The sequence below is a fragment of the Lithobates pipiens genome, unplaced genomic scaffold, assembly GCF_037356315.1.
Source record: "Lithobates pipiens isolate NorthernLeopardFrog02 unplaced genomic scaffold, aLitPip1_a1.2 Scaffold_16, whole genome shotgun sequence".
NCBI lineage: Eukaryota > Metazoa > Chordata > Amphibia > Anura > Ranidae > Lithobates > Lithobates pipiens.
Genome location: NW_027507748.1, coordinates 154,702,372 through 154,710,915, shown reverse-complemented (window position 1 = coordinate 154,710,915; position 8,544 = coordinate 154,702,372).

Here is an 8,544-nt window from a genome sequence, read left to right as displayed (position 1 = left end):
GAAAGTGACTGGCTCTGTTAATCACAGAGGAGACAGAATGAATCTCTATACACACCAAGAATACAGTGGATCCCATTACACACAGTAGCGTAATTTTTTTTTTTGGAGGTTATTTGCATATACTTTGAACCTTTGCATTGATGTTTTGCGGAAGTAAAACCAGAAACATGCAGATAGATATATAGATAGATAGATAGTAACATAATCAGTGATTATTATCTATCTAATGTCTGAGGAAGGTGGACCCTGAAATGAGGTACTGCAAAATTGGGAATACACAGCAAAGTGGGGCTTATTTACTAAGATTGGAGAGTGCAAAATCTGGTGCAGCTGTGCATAGAAACCAATCAGCTTCCAAATTGTATTGTCAAAACTTAATTGAAGGAGATGCATCCATCCACAGCTGCACCAGATTCTTATTGCTCCAGTTTTTGTAAATCTACTCCAGTGAGACAGTGCAGATTAGTTTCAAAGTATCTCAAAAGTGGCTTACTGCTGTTGCTGCTCACTTCTAATCACACTTTTGTGGGCTTACCACATTGTATAGGTAGGATACAGAGATATTGTTAAGTTAGAAGTATTCTTTGATATTAAAGTCTGGACCAATGTTTGGTCACTGAGCAAAGGCCAATTAAGCCTCCAAAGTTTAGTTTTATGCTCCTGTTGAGGGAACAGTTGGGTCATGGTAAGAAGATGGTAATCTGTCAAAATCATTGGTTCAATGTAAGTTCTTTCTAGTATCAGTTCAGAATCAAAAAAGGTAGAAAAACTATAGAATATTTTTTTGTGGTGAGCCACGTAGAAAGTCTCTTTCCCTGGAATTGAGTGTACTCTGTGAGACATCAAGAGAAGGGGAGTCAAGTGATTTTTTACAAAATATTCTTAAGGGGTCTATGTATGATAATGGAATTGCTTGGATCTATAAGTAGGTTGAGGGGAAGGTTGAGATCTCCACCCTTTATGAAGACACAAAAATAAAAGGTTTGTAGTTTTTCACACATCAAGAACATTAATGGTACCTGTCTGAGGTCCAGGCCATAGATGTTCCCCAAGGTGACTGGTTTACTGTCAATCTTACTTTTCAAGAAAGAGTAGCATGCATCTGTAGGTTAAGACATTGCTGTTTCTTACTGGACGAGAAGAGCTTAATGTTCTTAGGCAGTGAATGCACCAGATGTCCTGACCCTTGAGAAAAAAGTATAAGGTTTGGAGGGGGCATCAAAAAAGCAAACGTAGATTGGACTGTGTGGTGTCAAGAGGCATTGTGATGTTTGGGGGGTCTAGCTTAGCTCCTGTAGCATGCCCTGAGAAGAAGTAGAAGTGGACATCCCTGGAATATTTACAGAGGAATCCCAAGGTTCATGGCAGTGGGTTACTATGAAACTCAAGGACCTATGTGATCCACATGCAGTAGCAAAAGAGGGGGAGGCTCAATCAGGCTAACAAGAAAAACAATTGCTCAATAACTTATCTAATGTCTGGATAACCAGTGTCAGAGTACACAGATGGCCACTGGCCACTCTCAAAAGAAGGGTTTCAGTGTGCTCCCAAGTCATCTTCTGGAGAGGGGTCCTAGTTGCCTCCCGTTTCTACTCTCTTTGTTAATGCACCTCTGAATTGGGAGCATTGGGAGAGTTGGTCTCAGCCGAAATGCATAGCATAGGTGATTGAAAGTCATAGTACCAATCGACCAGTGTGACATGTGGGATCAAGGCACTTTTTGCAGAACCAAGGCAGGTCCTCCAGTATTCTGGGGGAATCTGTTTAGCCCAGGTGAGGCACCAAAAGACAAAACAGGAATCGCCATCATTACTGGATGTGTTATTCTCATAGGATTATCGAAAAGCAGATGAAGAACTTGATGGTTGTACAGTTGGTGTAATAGCGGAGAAATCTTGGAAGTTTTCCTTTTACTTGAAAGCTTGTAAATCACTAGATTATATATTTTTAGGAGTGTCTGAATCTCTTTAGTGAAGTTGCAGTGCTTTGTGGGCCTTCTTTAACTCTATGGCAGATTCCTGCAGGAGTTCCAATAATTTGGTAAAATTCAATTGTAGGGCCAAATCAATCTGGTGAGGATCTACTGTTTCAGGGACTTTTCAGATCCTCAGATTTTTACATTGGCCACGATTGTAGAGATCTTAAAGGTTTCGTTGTGCCCCAATAAGTGGCTGCTGTAAGACTCAGAGATATGGTGCAGTTGCTGGTGTTATTAAACTGTGTAAAAACCATATATATGTTTAAGGTGTGCTTTACATCTAAAGTTTGCAATTGCCTTTTGTTCTGTTTTTTAAAACTCTATCCCTTTTGCAAGGCAATTGAGTCACCCTAAGCCCTTGTACACACGGTCGAACATTCCGACAACCAAATCCGTCGGATTTTGTCTGAAACTGTTGCATACACACAGTCGGACAAAGTTGTCAGAAAATCCGATCGTACTTAACGTGTTGATGTTATTTTGTTAGGACGGGACTACGTTCATGCTAGTAGCCAATAGCTTTGGTCTAGGAATTTGATCTGAGCATGCGTGGCACTTTGTCCGATCGGAATTCTCTACACATGATCGGACAAAGTCCGATCGGATCATGTTGTCGGAAAATTTTATAGCCCAGCTGGAAAACTTGGTCCGTTGGATACGCCGATGCAGCCCACACACTGTCGGATTATCCGACAACACGGTTCTATCAGACATTGTCTATCGGAATGTCCGACCGTGTGTACAAGGGCTAAAACAGGAAACATGGAGTCCCATGGAGCCACTTTTGCATGCACACACAGCTGTGATTGCAACTGTATGTGCATACACTACCTGCGTGCACCAACAAGCAGCCCTGAATCTAAACTCTAGCAATGCAGGTCACAACCCTGCTCTTCATCAAATTTGTTACTATGGCTCCTGAGGCAAAGTCTAGGAGGACAGGACGTGGAGAATGGGATTATGGGACATTTAGTACCAAGGAGGCTGATCATGTAACCTGCTCGGTGTGTGCTTCAAAACCAGAAGGTTGGCGGCACTGCAGAGTAATCTGGAAGCAGTGGCAGTGAAACATCTTGGTTAAAGTAGTTGCAAACCTCATACATGAAATATTAATAAAGCATATCCCTCTATAGTGTGTACTTGTCTCAGTTAAGAGTACTAAGTGTCCTTTCCATCTGCTGTGTCATTCCTCTGCTATCAGCATGGGTCACTTCTGACAAGTTTTTCTGACACCAAGAGAATAAAGGTAACAGGGGAGGGAGCTCCAGCACACAGACTGTGAATGACAGCCCCAACTCTGTTCCTGTGTTGAAGGTGGGTGTATCCCTTCCCTCCAATCAGCTGTCAAAGCTCTACTCAATTATAAATTCTGGACTTTGAACAGATTTAGAGAAGGGAATACAGCAGATAAACAGGTAAAGCCTGTGTAAGCCCTTGTACACACGGTCGGACATTCGGACAACAAAATCCGTCGGATTTTGTCCGAAACTGGTGTTGCATACACACGGTTGGACAAAGTTGTCGAAAAATCCGATCATTCGTAACGTGATGACGTTATTTAATTACGACAGGACTACGTTCAGGCTAGTAGCCAATAGCTTTGGTATAGGAATTTGATCTGAGCATGCGTGGCACTTTGTCCGATCGGTATTCTCTACAAACTATCGGACTTTGTTGGTCGGACATTCTGACGCAAAAAGTCCGATGAAGCCCACACAGGGTCAGATTATCCGACAACACGGTCCGATCGGACATTTTCCATCGGAATGTCTGACCGTGTGTACAAGGGCTAAGAGGATTTGTTTCATCTCTGTGTATCACCTGAGGATAGCAACTTCACTGGGGATATGTAAGGGTTTACAACCACTTTAAATCTTGGGTTAAATGTAAAAGAAAAAGACTGAGACCTCCATATTACTTTAACCACTTGCTTACTGAGCACTTAAACCCCCCCCTCCTGTCCAGACCTATTTTCAGCTTTCAGTGCTGTCACATTTTGAATGACAATTGCGCAGTCATACAACACTGTACTCAAATTAAATTTTTATAAATTTTTTTCCCACAAATAGAGCTTTCTTTTGGTGGTATTTGATCACCTTCTGCGGTTTTAGTTTTTTGTTTAAAAAAAATTGAAAAATACCAAATAAAAAAAATTATATTTTTGTTATAAAATTGTGTAAACTGGTAATTTTTCTCCTTCATTGACGTACGCTGATGAGGCGGCAGTGACGGGCACCGATAGGTGGCAGTGATGGGCACTGATTGCTTACACTGACAGGCAGCACTGCTAGGTGGCACTGATTGGCACCACTGGTGGGCACTGATAGGTGGCACTCATGGGCACTGGCAGGTGACAATAATAGGTGGCACTAGCAGGGGGTACTGGTGGCACAGAGGAGGCATCTTTATCTCTTTCCTCTCTGGGACCAATGTCTCTTTAACATAAGCCGGCGATCAGCTTTTTTTTTTTTTTCTCCTGACAGCGTTTTGGCGGCTATTGCCAGCAATGGCACCATCTGAATCAGTGTGATGCCATACCGATTCCCACTTCGGGTGCGATTTTCATAGACATCTGTGCAGAAACCCACACATATGTCTCTGAAATCGCCCCCAACGTCAAACTGACATGAGGGTATGAAATTGTACGAGTGCAGCTTTACTCACATGATTTCAATCCTGCAGCAGTGTGAACCTAGGGTAAAAGGTCAGATACCACGGAAGTCAGGGTGTATCTGATGTCCAGAGTCATATTGTAAGTCAGACATACAAGCATTTGTTTAAATATAAAATAGGCTGGGGGGGGGGGGCATGGCCTGGAGCGGCATGGGATAGGACGCTAGGGACCTGAGCTCCGCCAGCAGAAAATCCTATATTGCATATTCTGTGACCCCATAGATCACCATGAGTCCGCCGATCATCCCCTTCACAAGGGGAACCTGTCACTCCCCAAAAAAAAGGCTCCGATGCAATGGCTAAACTGGGAAAATATCACTGTTAAGATCAAGACCCGCCAGACCAAGATGGCGGCGATCCGAGGAGGGCACATCCATGCGGCCAGATACAGCTGAAGTGCTTGAAGCAATCACAGCCTGCCAGGCAGCAGTTACTACATGCCAGACAAACCTCACAAAGATAGAGGAGGTGAAGGTCGAAATATCCCTGGTGAGGCAGGACTTTCATAAACTAAGGGAGAGCGTTACGGAAGCAGAAGTCCGCCTCGGCAGCTTGGAGGATTCTCCCCCCCCCCCCCCCCTCCAGAATTCCACAGATGCCATGCAGCTGCAGGTAAACCAGCTCCTGAAAAAAACAGGATGACCGAGAATAGACTCCACAGATGTAATCTCTGGTTCCTTGGTATGCCAGAGGGGGTGGAGGGGACCCCCACCTGGAAAAGCTGCTGTGTGATACTTATGGGAGGGAGGCTTTCTCCCCCACATTTGTCGTCGAGCGCGCACAACGCACCCCACCATTGAAAAGGCTAACGCTATTAAAATTAAAGTCCAGGATAGCCGACCTATTACATTATGAGAAATCTAAAACGCAAAATGTTTTTTCACAGACAAATCATTTGAGCACGGGGAGAGGGCGCGGAAACTTTTAGCCTAGCTGGTACACTGTGAAGAGAGACCACCAGTAGTGGTTTCACTTCGCTTTCCTGAAGGTGCACTAGTGATGGAACCCAGGGGTGTAACATCACAGTTTAGGGACTTTTATACCACGCAAGCCCCAGGCGATACGTCGATACTGTCTCACCGACCTGCCTCTCACACTGTTAACGGAGGAGTGGGTGGAAGGGCTGGAGGTATAACTCACAGCGGATGAGATTGCTGAGGCTATAGCTCAGTTTCCTAGGTCTAAGGCCCCGGGTTCGGATGGCCTACCAGTGGAATTTTATTCCACCTATTCGGAACTACTTGTCCCCAAATTATTATCACTTTATAACTATTTTTGAAACATCTGAACTTCCAGCTTCTATGTGTGAAGCCACCATAGTACTAATTCCAAAGCTAGGTAAAGACCCCCATCTCCCTGAATCATATCGGCCGATCTCCCTTCTTCAGGTAGATGTAAAGACCTGTCTGCACAAATTTGGGTTAGTCCCAAAGTTTATAAAGTGGGTACAGCTGCTAAACCAGGCCCCAGTGGCAAGGGTAGTCCCTAATGGGTGGCCCTATGGACACTTCCCCCCTGTCCAGGGGTACAAGACAAGAGTGCCCCTTGTCGCCATTACTTTATGCCCTAGTGGCAGAACCACTGGCGGTGGCTATACGCACACACCCAAAGATAGTAGGACTTAGTAAATGGGAGGGGACACAAACTATCAGCACTTATGCAGACAATACCTTACTATATCTGGAGGACTCAAAAGTCTCCCTCCCTACGGTCCTAACTTTGATAGAGCATTTTGGAACCTTCTCTGGGCTCTGCATTAATTAGGACAAGTCCCAAATACTCCCACTTGACAGTTACCCACCCCCTAGAGATAGAGCTGAACGTCCCTTACAAAGAGTCGACAACATCAAATATCTTGGTATACAGTAGGGCTGCAACAAACGATTATTTTCATAATCGATTAGTTGGCCGATTGTTTCGATTAATAACCTTAAAAAACAAAAAAGTGTGGTGTATAATTTAGTTAATATGCAACATTAAAAAAAAACATTTTATTCTTAAATATCTCTATGCAGTGGTAAATATAAATAACCAACTATATGGTTAGAGAGTAAAATCTCTAATCCACTCTGAGAACGACAGAAGAGAGATATACTGTATATACTATCAGAGGAGATCTTTCCTCAAAAAAAATTTAATTTTAAGAACGTTTGTTCGATTTTCTTTTGTTCTTTTAGTTTCGTTTGTGGGGGTCAAATCGATGTTCATTTTCAACCACAGCGACGGGAAAGGAATTTTCAGACAGTGTATGTGGTTTTCGTTCAGAAATTACATTCATTTTAAAAACAGAATGTTAAAAACAAGTGAAAATTTCATTCAGCGAATGTACAAAGATTTTTCGTCTGAAAATTGATCAGTGTGGCCAGCATAAGGCTCGGTATGCAGTTTGCTTTTGATCTGTCTCTGCAGTGCTTTTTGCTGTGCGTTTTGATTTTTTGATTTTGCAATTTTTTTTGGGCAATTTGTTGTTGGGCAGATTAAAAAAACACAAATTGTTGCAAAACCCATTACATGCTTTTCTGCAGCTTCTCCATTGAAGTATATTGAACCAAAAAAGCATTTTATTTATTTATTTATTTTTTAAAACGCAAAACAAAGTCCCTGACCACTTTTTTTTTTTAACCCCATTATGTAACTGGCCGATTAATCGATTATGAAAATAGTAATCGATTCATTTCATAATTGATTAGTCGACGATTGATCAATTAGTTGTTTCAGCCCTAGTAAACGGACCACTAGAGATCCAGCTGAATACATAGCACTAAATAAAAACGCCACTCTCTGAAATGCTTAAGGAAAAAAACTCAGACTTGGGCCCATCTCCCTTTAGGTGTGATGGGCCGAATAAATCTCAAAGATGGTCCTGTTGCCAAAAATCCTATATATACTGTGACACTCACCAGTCTACCTAATACTCAGGCATTTCAGATTGATGAAGGCCATATTGAAACCATTTGTATGGGACAATAATAGACATAAATTACCTTGGCACAAACTCAAAAATCCCACTCATCTTGCCGGAACAGCCCTGTCCAATTTTAACCAATATTACCTGGCAGCTCATCTCTCCCAACTCTTCCACATTGATAAAGTAGATAAAGACAGGTTCCTATGTCTCCTCTGCCCGGGGTGGGCATGACACACCAAGGACCCCATCAAGGCAATACTAGGTAAAATGAGGGGGGGGGGGGGGGGCAAGTGAAGTGAGGGACCGCGGGTCTCTGCTATATCACTATAAAAAGATATGGGATGTGGCCTCAACCAAACTCAACATGCCTGCAGCTCATGAATTCACCCCCCTATGGCATAATAAAGCCCTACCAGAATTTAATTCAATCCCAGACTGTGATATGTGGAGCTCCACGGGTATATTCTATTTGTCCCACATTGTTGATGATAATGGAACACATATCTTTGGCAGGCTGAAGTCAGAGTTTGCGCTTCCAAGTCAAATGCATTTTAGGTACTAACAACTACCCATGCCTACTGAGCTTAATATCCAGCAAACAACAACCCCCTAGCTAACAATCCCCAAAATGGTGGCCATAAAATGCCCAGACCCCAAGAAACTGATCTCACAGTTCTATAGCATGTTATTGCTTCCACAGGCAACCGTGACAGCATACAGGTTAAAGACTAGATGGGAGGGAGAATTGGGACCTCTAGAGGATGAAGAGTGGAGTGAAGCTCTTGATGTGTAAATTGGTCTCTCCCAAGATTCTGACCACCTTACCCAGATCTTCCTATTGCACAGATCATATAACTTACACCACTCAAAATAGCTAGGTACAGGCCTAACCAGAAAACTAGCTGCCCAAAGTATAGTCATCTCCTCTGGCAGTGCTCTAAAATACAGACATGTTGGACGCAGGTGGTAAGATTACTACATGACA